Source organism: Lemur catta, chromosome 5 (genome assembly GCF_020740605.2).
Source record: "Lemur catta isolate mLemCat1 chromosome 5, mLemCat1.pri, whole genome shotgun sequence".
Classification (NCBI taxonomy): Eukaryota; Metazoa; Chordata; class Mammalia; order Primates; family Lemuridae; genus Lemur; species Lemur catta.
Genome location: NC_059132.1, coordinates 63,924,191 through 63,941,856, shown reverse-complemented (window position 1 = coordinate 63,941,856; position 17,666 = coordinate 63,924,191). Strand labels below are relative to the sequence as shown.

General features: G+C 38.8%; 2 non-coding genes across 2 annotated transcripts; one reads left to right on the top strand and one right to left on the bottom strand.

Annotated features, from left to right (window-relative positions):
• The first annotated feature begins 3,845 nt into the window (after window positions 1-3,845).
• On the top strand, window positions 3,846-3,917 carry TRNAM-CAU. Its single transcript has one exon. It is a non-coding gene; the product is annotated as a tRNA-Met (tRNA).
• Window positions 3,918-16,398: 12,481 nt separating this feature from the next.
• TRNAV-UAC lies at window positions 16,399-16,471 on the bottom strand. Its single transcript has one exon. It is a non-coding gene; the product is annotated as a tRNA-Val (tRNA).
• Window positions 16,472-17,666: the final 1,195 nt, after the last annotated feature.

The window sequence follows — 17,666 nt, the reverse complement described above, 5'->3', positions numbered from 1 at the left end:
TTCATAAACAGCTGTCTTCTAACTATATCCTTATGTGACAGAAAGGTGAGAGATCTCTCTGGAGTCCCTTTTATAAAGACACTAATTCTATTCATGAGGGCTCTGCTCTCATGGCCTAATCACTTCCCACAGGCCTCACGTCCTAATGCCATCACCTTGGGGATTAGGATTTCAACATATGAACTTTGGGAGAACATAAACATTGAGTTCATTACAATTTCCTTTCTGGATTGTTCATTGCAAATTTATAGATAAACACAACTGATTTTTGTGTGTTAATGTTATACCCTGAAACTTTGCAGAATTCATTTATGAGCTCTAATATTTGTGTGTGTGTGTGTGTGTGTGTGTGTGTGTGTGTGTGTGTGTGTGTATTCTTTGGGATTTTCTAAATATAGGATCATGTCATCTGTGAATAGATATTGTATTACTTTTTTGTACCTATCTGGAATGCCTTTTATTTTTGTTCTTGCTTAATTGCTCTAGCTAGAACTTCCAGTATAATGTTGAATAGCAATGGTGAATGTAGATATCCTTACCTTGTTCCTGATCTTAGGAGGAAAGACTTCAGTCTTTAACCATGGACTATGATTGCTAGCTATGGGTTTTGCATAAATGTCCTTTATCATATTGAGAAAATTCCTTTTTATTCCTAGTTTTCTGAGTGGCTTTATCATGAAAGGGTGTTGGATTTTGTCAAATGCTTTTTCTTCATCAATTGAAGTACTCATGTGGGTTTTGTCTTTTTTCTGTTAATGTGGTATATAGCATTGATTAATTTTCTTATGTTGAACCACCCTTACATTCCCGAGATAAATCTCACGGGTCATGGGGAACAATCCTTTCTGTATGCTGTTAGAATTGATTTGCTAGTAGTTTGTTGAAGATTTTTGCATCTATATTCCTTAGGGATATTAGTATGTAGTTTTCTTGTGGTGTCTTTTCTGCCTTTGATCTGAGGGTAATATTGGCCTCAGAAAATGAATTAGAAAGTGTACCTTCCACTTTTACTTTTTAGAAATGTTTGAGAAGGATTAGTGTTAATTCTATAAATGTTTGGTAGAATTCACTAGTGAAACCATCTGGTCTCAGAATTTTCTTTCTTAGGAAGCTTTTGCTTAATAATTCAATCTCTTTACTTTTTATGGATCTGTTCTGATGTTCTATTTCTTTTTTAGTTATTTTCAGCAATTTGTATGTTTCTAGGAATTTGTCTAATTTATCTAGGTTATCTAATTTGTTGGTATGCAATTGTTCATAGTATTCTTTTATAATTCTTTCTATTTTGTAAAATTGGTAGTACTACCTCCACTCTTGTTTCTCATTTTGGTTATTTTCATCTTCTCTCTTTATTCTTTGTGGATCCAGTAAAGGTATGTCAAGTTTTAATCTTTTCAGAGAACAAACTTTGGTTTTGTTGATTCTATTGTTTTTCTATTCTCTATTTTATTCATCTCTGCTCTAACCTTCACTATTTTCTTCCTTCTGCTAACTTTGGACTTCATTTGCTCTTCTTTTGAATTCCTCAAGGTATAAAGTTAGGTAATTAATTTGAGACCTTTCTTACTAGTTGGATTAATTGGATTTGCAGACACTGTTTTATCAGCAAGCCCCAGAAAAGACAAAGAGATTAGTAATATAATGTCAATGATAATGCATTTGAACCCCCCTGATGACCTACCAGACAAGTCCTTTTAAACAACCTAAAAGGTTTTCTGATCAACTTTGTATCACTATTACTTTTTTTTTTTTTTTTTTTTTTAGGAGACAGGATCTCTCTATGTTGCCCAGGCTGGAGTGCAGTGGCTATTCATAAGTGCAATTATAGCTCACTGTATAGAGCCTCCAGTTCTGGGCTCAGGTGATCCTCCTGACTCAGCCTTCCGAGTAGCTGGGATGACAGACGTGCACCTGGCTATATCACCATTAGCTTTTAAGTACAGAGCTGGTAAGTCCAATTAAAAAAATAGCATCCTCGTGTCTAGATTGTCACAAGCAGGAAGGTAGCCTTTGGCAAACAATGTACCTTTAGGGACTCAAAAAAATTTTAAACCACATAAGCCTATACCACATAAAACTTATACTTCAGTATTATCATTATTATGTTCTTCAGAAATATAAGTTTCCATTGTGGTTATGATTTCTCTTTTTTCTTCTTCTTCTACAACATAAATGGGATTTCTGCTCAACCAGAATGTCCTAATAGAGTTGTGACATGTGTCTATCAACTATAGGAACATGATTTTTTGTATTTTAGAGATTTCATTTTAAATCAGTCTAGACTGTACAATAAAAAATACAAATAGGTGTCATACTAGGGAGAAAGGAGATTCTAACCAAGGTTATATTCTCTTTAGGGTTGTGATCAGAGATGAGGTAGACAGCACAGTTTTGCTATTTTATTAATTAAAGCATTTTCTTTTGGCATGTGTAAGCATTCTGCTCACATGGCATTGGGTTAAGTTAGGGATGAAAGTGGGTGAAGGGACTGTAAGAGAATTGGCCACTTCACTACTTCTCAGTATTTTCTCTGTACCCCAAAAAGTCCCAACTACAAAGTACCACACATATTTTTTTCCTTTGCTTTAGCTCTACTCTTCGTGACCTCTTCATAGAAACCATTAAACTACATTCAAGAGAGCCCCTAAGCTCTTAGAGGTGACATTACAGAGTTTCTGAGCATGTGTCTGTGGATAGCATTTTCTCTCAAAGGAGTGAAAGATCACCTTCCTAATTTAGCACTTAACAACATGAAGCTTTCATATTTCCTAATCTGTGGATCTCTTAGCTCATGGACAACATAGAGAAAACCTGTCTGTTTTTTGCATACATAGGCCTATAAAAAATGGTTAGCTGAATGAAAGGACATGGTCTTCAGTTGTCTGAGAATGTGCTTCCAAAAAACAAATATCCATGTTTTAGTTTTGTCTCTCTTAATTCACCTCCCATACTCGATATGAGAGAAAATGGATTTTTTTTTAGAAGTAATACATTAAAAGCCAACTTTCTTCTTCTTTGGTACAAGGTTTTCAAGATCTATCAGAGTCAGTACCTCCATTAAGTCTATCATTCTGTCATCCATTAGAGGTTATAAGCAATCCTGCCTTCCTGGAAGGAGAGCAAGGCTTGACAAAACAGTGTTTTATATTGATAGGGTGTTATCTGTGCAAGGCGCAGCTTAGGCTGTTTTTCCGAATGGTGCAGGAAATTTCCTTCTGCTCCTAAGGAACACTTCATGGCTCTACAACTTAATTTTGGAAGTTGTTCTCTGATCACTTGTGCCTTAGCTCCCTCAAGTACACATAGAATGTACTTTACTTCCTTCCTGCCTCCCTCCCTCTTCTTTCTTGCCTGCCTTTTTTCAGTACTTTATTGAAGTATACTTTACATACAATAAAATGTAAAGATCTTAACTGTTGATAGAGCTCAATGAATATTATATATGTGTAATTCCATGTAACTACTATCCAGATCAAGATTGAGAAAATTCCCATTACTCCTAAAAATTGCCTTGTGCTCCCTTACAGTCAATACTGCATCTTGCAAACTAGTCACTGTTTGGACTTCTATCACCAGATGTTAATTTTGCTTGCTCTTGAACTTGATATAAGTGAAATTATATAGTATATCCTATAGTATGGCATTTTTTGTTCACAATGGTGGTTTTGAGATTTACTTGTGTCATTTGGAGATTTATTTGTATCATTAATTCACAGAAGGTCATTCTTCTTAGAGCTAAATAAAATTTCATTTTATGAATAAGCCAGAATTCATTGATAACGAGGAAAACAAGATAGTAGATGATGTTCATAATAAGATAAAGCAGGAAAAATTGATAATAAGGGAGCAGAGTGGCGCAGCGGAAGCGTGCTGGGCCCATAACCCAGAGGTCGATGGATCGAAACCATCCTCTGCTAGTCCAGCTTTTTCAACACCTCCCATTCTTTTTCCAGGATCACAGACAAAAGAAAAGAAAATCACTTCCAGGTGCTCAGTGTCTTCTTATTTGACCTCTCTTAAAATTTATTACCACTCTCTCACCTAATCTTTATAAACGCATTAAGCATTTTCTTTTCCCATTTTTTTCTTGCAATACCTGCTCTTCTCACTCATTTCGAAAGGAGGCCTTGGGACTCTGACTCGGGGGGGATAGGCGGGACATGGACAATGTATATGACCTGAACTTATGTACCCCCATGATGAGCTGAAATAAAAAAAAAAGAAAGAAAGAAAGGAGGCGATTCTCTCTCCTTACTTAGGAAGAAGTGACAAATTTACCATTAATTTCCCATGGATTAGCATTGTATTTTCCAGTGAATAGAAGACACACCTATCTCTGGTATGCTATGGTTTTTATATGTTTTTTTACACTCCAAGGAAAAGTATTTTTGACTTCTCCCTAATGACTATACACAGTCGTCCTCGGTATCTATGGAGGATTGGTCCAGGACCTCCTGCGGACACCAACATCTACAGATGCTCAAGTTCCTGATATAAAATGGCATAGCATTTGCATATAACCTACACATGTCTTTCCGTTCCCTCCCTGCCTCCCTCCCTCCCTCTCTTTCTTCCTTTCCTCCTTCCTCCCCCTCCTTCCTCCCTTCTCCCTCCCTTCCTTCCTTCCTTCCCTTTTTCCAGACAGGGTCATGCTCTGTTGCCCAGGCTGGAGTGCAGTGGCATGAACAAAGCTCACTGTAACTTCAAACACCTGGGCTCAAAGCTATCCTTCCGTGTCAGCCTCCCGAGTAGCTGGGAGTATAGACGTGCACCATCTCCTGCATACTTTAAATCATCTCTATACTACTTATAATACCTAATACAATGTAAATGCTATGTCAATAGTTATACTGTATTATTTAAGGAATAATGACAAGGAAAAAAGTCTACACGTTCCATATAGATGCAATTTTTTTTCAATATTTTCTTTCTGAGTATGATTGAATCTAGGAATGCAGAACGCATGGATAGGGAGGGCAGACTACATAGCATTTGTAATTTGGTAGGAGTCTCCTGTTTATTGTAAGTCCTTTATGTATGCATGACTTGTATAATTTAGATGAAGTTAATGGGAATGCCTTGTGAATTCTCCCAAGCAATACATGTTGCAAAAATCATGAAGATACTATTTTTATCCCCACATACATGAATTAGATTCCTGCAGACTTTATGAGAAAAACTGAAGGAAAGAAGTTAAGTATGAAATGGTAGAAAAATGAAATGCATTAAAAAATTTTTAAGTTTATTCATCAGGATTCCATGGACAGTCAGCGGGTGGGAGAAAGGAAGTCTTAGTAAGGTATTTCCAAAAGTTTTTGAGGAAAAGTCTTATTTTATTTGTCCTTTTAACCCGGGTTGCAAAAATGGGAAGAAAAGTTTTAAATTAAAGCAGTCTATGTGAGTCCCTACATATGGCAAGAAAATGTAAGTTCTGCTAAACAGCCAGCACCCTAAGTGATGAGAATTCATACTCAAAAAATTCAAATGGAAAAATAGAAATAAGATGATAAGGGAAACATGTTTTGTTTCTTTACTTTACTGCTTTGAAGATGTTATTATCTGGAGGTCCCCTAGGCCAATGGTCTTCAACTTATTTTACCTACTTATCCTCAAAAGCATTTTGACGACATTTAATGTCCAGGAATAGGAGACTGGTTGTATACCTACAGTACAGGTACACACTGGAGTACTGTGAAGCAGAACAGATAGGGAGGATACATATTAACTGATATGGAGTATTTTCTGAAGACACTGTTAAGTAAAGAAAAAGCGAAGTGCAAAACAATATATATAGTACTATATTACTTTTTGTGGTGCAAGAAAAAAAGGGGAAACGAGTAGACATACATATAGAAGGATAAATCAGAAAGCAATGAAGTTCTATAAAAGGGTAGGGAGGGTGGGTGGAGTTCAGTGGAAGAGATTGGGAAGGAATGACACTGCTCTGAGTATATCTTTTTTTTTTTTTTGTATGGGAAGCTGTAAAAAAAAACAACAATGACTAAAACTGAAAGCAAAGTGAAACAAATGAACCCAACTATATTTCTAGTGAATACCATACCACACCAAAGGGACAAAAAGATCCAAACCAAGTTATTTTTAAAACAATATCTGGGGAAGCATGAGAAGTATAAACAAATCCTGGACTCTTTAATTGATTTGTTTTGCCTGATTATATGGACAAAGCAATTCTGAAGCTATTTTGGGTGTATTATGGGATAGGGGCATGAGTAAATGTGTTGATGTCATTTCAGCAAGTGTTCTCATTGTAGAAGAAGGGACATAAAAATAGGAGATGAGGTGGAGGAAAGCAAAAAAGCACCCAGTGGGGATAGATTAAAATTGGAAATATCATTGTAAATACATGATTATTAAAATATGCACATGTACATATATACTCATGTATGTGTGTACATATATTTGTGTGTCTATGTATATGTTACGTATGTGTATGTGCATTGATGTATTTCCTAGATAAAAGGTCCTAGAAGCAAAGATATTACAGAAGCCATAGGCACACCTAGACCTTGAATATTGGACTCTAATGCTATTCTTCACTAAAAGGTCACCTCTGAAAAATAACTGACTTCAGGACTGGGATAAGGTAGATGTAATCAAGCCAGGAACAACTTATTATGGCAGAAATTAAGGAAGTCCTAAAAGCTGTTATGGCAGAACATCACAAGGACACAATAATCAGCTTGAAGGTCTCCCACTAACCAAATATTGGTTAATTTGAGTACCAAAATAAAGAAAATAATGAATTGTAAAACACTGAAAAATAGGATTTCATAAGTCTATACTCAAAATAAATACATAAATAACTAGAGGTTAAGGGAGGACTCTTGCTTACATAATGCAGTCTGGTAAATATGAAGAGAATGCTAGAGTTGAAAAATCATCACTTCAGAACCATCATAGTAAAAATGGTTCCAGTAGGAATTATCAACAGATGATAAATCTGGAAAAAAAAAGCCCACTAAAATATCTCCCATAGATGTCTCTTCCTGGGGCAAGCAAGATATTTGCTTGGACTTATGCTCTCTGCCACTAAGGTCTCTAATGGGGGCAAGCAAGATATATTTGCTTTCTCCTATGCTGACTGCCACAGAGCTCTCTTCCTGGCTAAAGCAAGATATATTGCCTGGTCTTATGCTCTCTGCCACAGAGATTTCTTCTTGGGGCAAGAAAGATATATGTGCCTGGTCTTAGGCTGTCTGCCACTAAGATCTCTTTCGGGGGTGAGCAAGATATATTTGCCTCATCTTGTGGTGTCTGCCACAGAGCTCTCCTCCTGGCTAAAGCAGGATATATTTGCCAGGTCTTACAATGTCTCTCAAAGAGGTCTGTTCCTGGGGCAAGCAAGACATATTTGCCTGCTCTTATGCTGTCTGCCACTAAGGTCTCTTCTGGCGGCAAGCAAGATATATTCTCCTGGATTAACCCTGTCTACCACAGAGGTCTCTTGGGGGCAAGCAAGATATATTTGCCTGGTCTTACACTGTCTGCCACAGAGGTCTCTTCCTGGGGTAAGAAAGATACATATGCCTGGTATTATGCGGTCTGCCACAGAGATCTTTTCCTGGAGAAAGCAATATATATCTGCCTGGTCTTAGGCTGTCTGGCACAGAGCTCTCTTCATGGGTCAAGCAAGACATACTGCCTTGTGTTACGCTGTCTGCCACAGAGCTCTCTTCCTGGGTCAAGCAAGATGTATTTTCCTGGTCTTATGCTGTCTTCCACAGAGGTCTCTCCCTCGGGCAAGCAAGATATATTTGCCTGGTTTTAGGCTGTCTGCCACAGAGGTCTCTTCCTGTTGCAAGCAAGATATACTTGCCCAGTTTTACACTGGCTCCCACAGGTGTCCCTTGTGTTGGCAAGCAAGATATATTTGCCCAGTCTTATTCTGTCTCCCAAAGAGGTTTTTTCCAGAGACAAGGAAGATATATTTGCCTGGTCTTATGCTGTCTGCAACAGAGGACTCATACAGGAACAAAGAAGATATGTTTGCCTGGTTTTACTCTGTCTGCCACAGAGGTCTCTTACTGGGGCAAAGAAGATGTATTTATCTTGTCTTACACTGTCTGCCACAAAGGTCTCTTCATGGGGCAAGCAAGAAATTTGCCAGGTCTTAGGCTGTCTCCCACAGATGTCACATCGTGGTGCTAACAAGACATTTGCCTGGTCTTAAGCTGTTTCCCAGAAATGTCTATTCATGGGGCAAGCAAGATATTGCCTATTCTTAAGATGTCTAACACAGATATCTCTTTTAGGGCAAGGAAGATATTTTCCTGGTCTTAACTCTCTCCCACAGATATCCCTCACTGGGCCAAGCAAAATATTTCCTTGGTCTTAGAATGTTTACCACAGATGTCTCTTCATGGACCAAGCAAGATATTTGCCTGGTCTTAAGCTATCTCCCACAGATGTCTCTGCATGGGGCAAGCAAGGCATATACCTGGCCTTGAGCTGTCTACCACAGATGCTGCTTCATGTGGTAAGCAAAATATTTGCCTGTTCTTAAGCTGTTTCCCACAATGTCCATTCATGGTGCAAGCAAATATTTGCCTGGTCTTAAGCACTCTAGCACATATGTCTCTTCATAAGCCAAACAAGATATTTGCCTGGTCTTAAGCTGTCTTCCACACATCTCTTCATGGTGAAGCAAGATAATTGCCTGGTTTTACGCTGTATCCCATAGATATCTCTTCATGGCACAAGCAAGATATTTGTCTGTACTTAAGCTGACTCCTACAGATGGCTATTCCTGGTGCAAGCAAAATATTTACATGGTCTTATGCACTCTCCCACATGTGTCTGATTGTGGGACAATGAAATTACTGTCTTGTTCTTAAGCTGTCTCCCAAAGATGTCTCTTTAGGGGCAAGCAAGTTATTTTTCTTGTCTTCAGTTATGTCCCGCAAATGTCTTTGCTGAGCAAACAAGATCTCACACAGATGTCTCTGTGAGGGGCAAGCAAGACATTTGAAAGGTCTTATACTGTCTCTCAATTGTCTCTTTGTAGGCCAAGCAAGACATTTGCCTGGTCTTTTGCTGTATCCCACAGATTTCTCTTTGTGGGGCAAGCAAGGCATTTGCCTGATCTTAACTCATCTCCCACAGATATCTCTGGGTGCAAGCACAATATCTTTCTGGTCTTAAGCTGTCTCCCCAGATTTCTCTTCAGGAAAGCATGAGGTTAGTCTGGACTTGCACTGTCTGTCACAGATTTCTTGCTTTCCTGCAGAGAAATCTGTGGAAGATAGCTTAAGGCCAGACAGATATCTTGCTCACCCCAGAGAAATCTGTGGGAGACAGCATAAGGCCCAAAAGATGTCTTGCTTGACCCCAGAGAAATTGGTGGGAGACAGCATAATACCAGACAGGTATCAGCTTGCCCCCAAGAAATATGTGGAATATAGCTTAAGGCCAGAGAGATATCTTGCTCCATAAAAAGACATCTTTGAGAGACAGTTTATGACCAGCCAAATATCTTGCTTGCCCATGAAGAGATATGAGTGGGAGATAGCTAATGACCAGGGAAATATCTTGCATGCCCCACGAAGAGACATCTTTGGGAGACAGTTGATGACCAGGCAAGTATCTTGCTTGCCCCACCAAGAGATATCTGTGGAAGACAGCTTAAGGCCAGGTGAAAATGTTCCTTGCCCAATGGAGACATACCTGGGATGCAGCTTAAGACCAGTAAAATATCTTGCTTGAGCTATGAAGGTACATGCCTCTTTCACAAAGAGACATCTTTGAGAGACCAGGCAAACATCATACTTGCCTCAGGAAGAGACATCTGTGGTAGAGAGCTTAACCCCAGCAAATATATGGCTTTTCCCACAAAGAGATATCTGTAGACACTGCTTAAGACAAGGTAAATATTTATGCTTGCTCCACGAAGAGACAACTGTGGGAAACAGTTTGAGACCAGGAAAATATGAAGAGACATGTGTGGGAGACAGCTTAAGACCAGTCAAACATCTTGCTTGCCCCACAAAGAGAAATCTATGGGAGACAGCTCAAGGCCAGGCAAATATCTTGCTTGTGCCATGAAGAGACATCTGTGAGATACAGCCTAAAGGCAAATATCTTGCTTGCCCCACGAAGAGTCATCTGTGGGAGATAGCACATGGCCAGGCAACTCTGTGTGGCCTTAAGCTATCTTCCACAGATATTTCTGGGGGCAAGGAAGATATCTATCTGGTCTTGTGCTGTCTCCCACATATTTCTTCGTTGACCCCAGAGAAATCTGTGCAAGATAGCTTAAGGCCAGACAGATTTCTTGCTTGCACCCAGAGAAATCTGTGGAAGATAGCTTAAGGCCAGATATCATGCTTGCCTCCAGAGAAATTTTTGGGAGATAGTTTAAGGCCAGACATATATCTTGTTTGCCCCCAGAGAAATCAGTGGTAGACAGCATAAGGCCAAACAGATTTCTTGCTTGCCCCCAAGGAATTTGTGGAAGACAGTGCAAACCCAGAATGGTATATTGCTTGCCTCCAGAGAAATCTGTGGAAGACAGCGCAAGGCCAGACATATATCTTGCTTTCCTATCAGAGAAGTCTGTGGGAAGCATCTTAAGACCAGACAGATATCTGACTTGCCCCCAGAGAAATTTGTGGGAGGTATCATAAGACCAGATAGATATCTCACCTGCCCCCAGATGAATCTGTGGGAGATAGCTTAAGCTATCTATGAGCGGATATTTGTCTGGTCTTAAGCTATCTGCCACAGATGCCTCCTCATGGAGCAACAAGATATTTGCATGGTCTTAAGCTGTCTCTAAAAGATGTCTCTTTGTGGGAGAGGCAAGACTTTTGCCTGGTTTCAAGTTGTCTCCTAAAGATGTCTCTTCATGGGGCAAGCAAGATATTTGTCCGGGCTTAAGCTGTCTTCCACGGATGGCTTTTCGTGGGACAAGGAAGATATTAATATTTACCTGGTCTTGAGCTGTCTCTCACAGATGTCTCTTTATGGGGCAAGCAAGACATTTGCATATGACAGTGCCCCCCTCTTGGGAACAGACAGTAAAGCACAAACACAGCCAGGTATTGTTCTAAGAACTTGAGGAGCACTGTCATTGAATTATACAAAACCCCATGTGGTAACCATTGTTATTATCATCATTATCATATTCTTATATATTTTACATAGGACAAAATATTTCCCCAAGTTAGTAAATAATAGAGCTGGGGACCCAACCCAGACAGTCTGGCTCCAAAGTGAACTAAGAATTCTAAGAGCTAAAAACCATTGTGTGATATGGTCTGCCATATTTTGCTTCATGAAATATTGTTGGAAGTAAGTACTTCTATGTCTAGGCTCAGAAAATTATTTATGTCTTTGTTCCTGTTAAAAGTGTCATCAACATTTAAATTTTTTTTAAACAGTGAAAAAGTCATGAAGATTTAAAAACTCTTCTTTTACACATTTAACCACAAATGATCAGAATAAGATGTCTTTGCATTGCAAACTCAATGGCTTTACTAAAAATGCATTGAGAGGAACAAGCCTGTGACCTCAATGTTTGTTCTCCCTCACAACACCCGAGAACTTCCTTCTCCCTCAGCTCTGGGTCAGCCAGTCCTTCTCTCCAGAGAACAGACCCTAGAGCAGAACCCACACTCAGGAGTCAGCTTGACCAAGCAGAGAAGCTGGACCATTTTCTCAGAGCCAAATGGAGCCTAATCTAGGGTCTGAAACCACAAACACTGATGGAGACCAGGTTTTTCTGAAAGAGTAAAGAGGAAAGTTAAGCTGTATCAGTTGCCTCCTGTTAACTGTGTGGAATAAAAATTCCCAGAAATTGCCAGACTTTCTTGAATGTTTTGCTTGAATAAACAATAAAATAATTACACACCAGAGACCTATGATATGCATATTTCAGCCCCATTTTTAAAATGATAAAGGTATAATATCCTTCCTAGAGACTTGTTCAGTAGCTCATAGTAAGTAATAATTCCAGCCTTGGCAAACTGTCCTTCAGAAATGAAGGAAAGATAGAGAATTCCCAGATAAACAAAAGCTGAGACAGTTCATCATCACCAGACCTGTCTTATAAAAATTGCTAGAGGGAGTTCTCCAAACTTAAAAAAAAGGATGCCAATTAGTAACATGAAAATATATGAAGGTATAAACTCACTGGTAAAAATAAACACACAGTCAAATTCAGAATACCTCAATACTGTAATGGTGGTATGTAAACAACTTATATTTTTAGTATGAATATTAAAAGATAAAATGATTATATAGCTGCAATAATTTGGTAAGGGATGGTACACAATATAAAAAGGTATAAATTGTGACATCAAAAATTTAAAATGGGAGATGAGGTGGAGAAAAAGTGCAGAATTTTTAATGTGTTCAAAATTAAGATGTTATCAGTTTAAAATAACCTGTTATAAGATATTATAACTATAAGATTTTTTTGTAAGCCTCATGGTAACCAAAAAGCAAAAATCTATAGTAGATACACAAAAGATAAAAAGTAAGGAATCAAAGCATACCACTAGAAAAAAAAATCAATTAATCACAAAGGATCTAACCATATAGTAACAGAGGAGCAAAGGAACAAAGGATCTACAAAACAACTAGAAAACAATTTTTTAAATAGCAGTAGTAGTTGTCTACAGCCATACTACCTTGAATGCGCCCGATCTCATCTAAAATAGTGGTAGTAAGATCTTATATATCAATAATTACGTTGAATGAAAATGGATTAAATTGTCCAATCAGAAGATATAGAGTGGCTGAATGGATAAAAAACCAAGGCCCAACTTTATGTTGCCTACAAGAGACTCATTCATCTATAATCACACACATAAACTGAAAGTGAAGGGATATACAAAAAATATTCTATGCAAATAGAAACCAAAAGAGAACAGTAGTAAATATAGTTATATAATCATATTAGATTTTAAGTCAAAACCTGTAAAATGAGATAAATAAAGCATTATATGAAGATAAAGGCATCAATTAATTCATCAAGAAGATGTAACAATTATAAATATATATGCACCCAACATCAAGGCACCTAACTATGTAAAGCAAATATTTCTAGATCTGAAGAGAGAGATAGGTTGTAATACAATAATAGTAGGGGACTTCAATGCCCCACTTTTAGTAACAGACAGATTATCCAGACAGAAAATCAATAATAAAACATCAAGCTTAAGACTAAATTGACTTAACAGACATATACAGTACATACCATCTGACAACAACAGAATGGACATTTTTCTCAAGTGCCATGAAACATTCTCCAGGATAGATCATATGTTTGGCTACAAAACAAGTGTTAACAAATTCAAGAAGATTAAAGTCATAGCAAATATCTTTTCCAACCACAATGGTATAAAACTAGAAATCAATAATGGAGGGATTTTGGAAAATTTACAAATATAGAGAATTAAAAAACATGCTCCTGAACAACAAATGGGTTAGGGAAGAAATTAAAAGGGTAATTTAAAAACATATAGAATGAAACAAAAAGGAAAACACGTACACCAAAGTTTATGGGATACAGCAAAAGAAGTTTAAGGGGGAAGTTTATAGCAATAAGAACATCAAAAAAAAAAAAAAAAAAACAAATAAACAACCTAACTTTGCACCTCAAGAAACTGGAAAAACAAAAGCAAACTAAAGGCTAAGTTAGCAGAAGTAAGGAAATGATAAAGATCAGGCAGAAATAAATGAATTAGAGAGTAGAAAAACAATAGAAAAGATCAACAAAACTAAGAATTGGTTTCTTGAAAAGGTAAACAAAGTCAACAAACCTTTTTCTAGACTAAAAGAGAAAACTCAAAAAAATAAAATCAGAAGTGAAAGAGGAAACATCACAACTGATACCATATAAATAGGAAGGACCATGAGAGACTACTATGAATAATTCTATGCTGTCAAATTGAATAACATAGAAGAAATAGATAAAATTGGAGACACATACAACCTACCAGGACCGAATCATGAAGAAATAGAAAATCTGAACATACCAATAATCAGTGGGTTAAGAAACAATGAGGGCAAGGGATTTGGAACTTTATAGAGCAGGAGTCCCCAACCTATGGTGAGTTGTGTAATAATTTCATTACATATTATAATGTAATAACAATAGAAATAAAGTGCACAGTAAACGTAATGCACTTGAATCATTCCGAAACCCTCACTGGGATTTCCAGTCTATGGAAAGATTGTCTTCCCTGAAGACAGTCCCTGGTGCTGAAGACTGGGGACCACTGTCATAGAGCATTGTATGCTATTCCCTCAATTTTAAGGAGCAAGATCATGAAGCTAGTGGCCCATATGGGATCAAACCTACAACCTTCGTGATATTAGTGCCACACTCTAACAAACTGAACTAACTGACCACTCACAATGGACCTTTTTTTTGTCATGTTCTGAAAAAGTCAAGTGTGTCCATAGAAATTCCTGGGGTATAAAGAATTTTTTTTTTTACTGTTTTCTATCTTTAATAAAAAGAGTAAGAAACTTTCTCTTAAAAACAAAACAAAAAACACTGATTTTTAAGCCGTATTCCTACACTTCAAACAGTTCGACGCTTAAACTTTTCAAACTGGGGCTAACGGCCCTGGGAATCCATGGAAATACTTGCTGCTCTCTGAATGTCTGCTAAGTACTACGTGCATACCATCACACTTCGTGAACTGCTACTACCGAGTCCTTGCTTTGTAAGACCCACTCACTAACAGAACATACATATTGGTGCCTGAAGGATGTTCCCGACGGGTCGGAGTCTCCCAGGTTTCTTACGCCCGGCGCCTCCAGGCCCAGACTTGGTCGCCCTTTTGGAGTCTTCCTATCTACCTGTTGCCTCAGGTTTCCAGAGTGACCTCAAACTGAAGATCACTTCAGAGACCTTGATATTGGTAAGTTCTAGAAATATCACCATCCCAGAGGCCATTAAACCCAATCTTTCTGTGAGCCCAATCTTTCTACCTAGTCCTTGTTCCCCCTCAAATGTTACCGTTGTTTTTAGTTTCTTGTTCATCGTTTCAGAAATTTTAAATGTCTAAAAAAGTTATACAAATGTTTTCTTTTTTTCCTCACAGATTGTGCATAATGCAGGACCCTCTAGTAGAATACAGTCTCTAAATCAGGATGTTTTACTTGATGGTAAAGGAGGTGGGGGGCTAAAAGTAATTAACAGCCATCAATTGATCAACATCAAGTCTAAACTAAGAAGTATGATCACTATTTATAGGACAAGTTAAGGATTTTTGAATTGGTCTGCAAAACAATGGGAATCCATGGAAGAATTTTAGGCAGAGAAGTTAAAGAACAGATTTACATTTTAAAAAGATCTCTAACTTTGTGTGACAGCTAAACAGGTTGATTGTTACTGGGCCCGTACATAGATAGTTTCCATCCCTGCCATCAGGCTACTTGGTTCCTCTGACCAATTTGCTGGCACTGAAGTGTCTAATTACTAAGGCTGGCTGACAAAAACTGGCAGAATCATTATGGTTACGTAGTTGTTTAGAACTTCTGTGGTGTACGCACTGGTGAACCTTAACATGTAATACAAAGATTTTCACATTTTGTGTCCCCCTCATCTGCCCATCCAGGTTTCTTGCAAGGATCCCAGGGCACATACATGCAGGGAAGCACTCTAACCTCACCTCAATTCCACCTAGAGCATCCCGAGTCTAAGTGGAATTTTGCAATCATTCCATGGAAGTGAGGCTTTCAGCAGTAAGTCAGCTACTGGAGCCCAGATTGGACCTAGAGGGATGGGTACATCCCAGAGCTCTGCGAACCCCTGGCTTTACTCAAAGCCGTGGCTTTGCGTTGATCTCGCAGTGGGAATGACCTTAAGAGGAAAGACCATTCAACAAGGTGGCTGCGAACTGAGAACCTGAGGTCTTGATGGGATCAGGAGGTGAGAAATGTCAAGTGAGGCAGGTTACTCTGTAGGCTTAGGCCCACTGAGCTCTCCCTGAAGAATCTTGTCTTATGCATCTCCCCTCCCTACCATCCCCTTATACTTCTCTCTCTTCTTTCCCAAAAGCCATGTGATGTCTGAAAGCATTGTCTGGCAATAAGCAAATTGCTGGGGACTGGTAATGTCCACCAGAGTGGCCATGCAAACCTGGGTCTACAAGCAAAGACCTTTTCATTGTAGAAATCCCGAAGGGCCTCTGGGGAAAGCCTGCAGTGAATACTTCGGATCTGGAAGACTGCAGAGACTTCCAAACCCATTCCTACCTCTCATCCACCTTGAGGTGGTCGTCGTCTTCTATTCATACCACAGCTAACATGCAGGGGGTAAGATACTTGAGGCTTGAGAGAGCATGAAGGATTCTGCGACGTTGCAGTTCTAAAGATTTCCACTACAAAGTTCATCTAAGGAAACTTCAAAGTGCAAAAGGCTGCTTCCGCTCGGCTTCGAACCGAGGACCTTTTGCGTGTAAAGCGAACGTGATTACCACTACACTATGGAAACCTGAATGGGCACTTAATTACCCTCTCTAAGAGAGTATTCAATTTTTCTGACTGCTTCAGCTTTGATACCGTCAAATTGATTTTTCTTATCAAGAAATTGTCAAGGTTAGTGCGATTCTCTATTTGTTAAAATCAATAATATCGAAGTCCACGAGTCATATCAAGAAAATACACCTTGAGGAAAAACTCTTTTCCAAATAATACAGAAATTTCAGGCAGGCTCCAAATAGGGAACATTTCTAAAAATCCTCCATCTTGTCCATTCTACTTTATCTGACCGTAGAAGGCTCTGTGATCTCCATATCTTGGGAGCCAGAAAATGATCCCCAGAAAATAATCGGAAATTGATGGACTGAACTCTAGGAAACTGCCCTCTCTTGGTCCCTGGCACTGTTTGACAGAAACTGAGGAACAGGGAGCCGGGTGTATCCAGATGTCCGCCAGGCAGGGTGAGGACTGGGAATCAGGAAGGGAGGGTCGGACTTTGTATGACTGGGCTCAGTGTCGAGAACATCGAAAAGACCCCAAACGACCTACCGATGTGGAATATGCATGCGCAGTTTCTGATGTCCGTTATTGTTTTACAACACGGGAGGATCACTGGGATAAAGAAAGGCAGACAGCGGCTCACGAGGTCTTGCCTGCTGTCAGTAGAATGGTAACTGGAATCACGTTTTCAGACTTCATCTGTGTCCAGAACTCGGATGCAGGGGAAGACAGCGATTCACACAAAGGCAATTTGAGGTCGCGATTTGAGGTCAGGAAAGCTGAGGCCAAAAGACAGGAAGGCTACTGAATGTATCCACGCCTGGCCCTGGGCACGCAGGGCAAGGGAGATTGGAAGACTGTTAGGGAACCATTGCAAAAAATATGAGACCCTTCAGAAATCCTTATGATGCAAAATTGGATCTCCAAGTTGTGGGGTGCCTGTTCACCCAAGACTGAAAAGAGAAACAAGAGAATCACAACCAGATTGTGTAGATCCCAAGAACCAGACCAGTGCACCTTGTGATTAATTTGCATAATTCTTATTTTCTTACAATTTTATAGTAAGGCTGCAACAAAAAAGAGCAAATTTTTTCTCTTGAATACTATATATGTGTTATGAAAAGATTGTGCTTCCTTCCCTCAACAGTTTCCCATTTGTGTGGGAGTGTTAGTTTATGTTAATAACTATATAATGGTAATTTTAATAT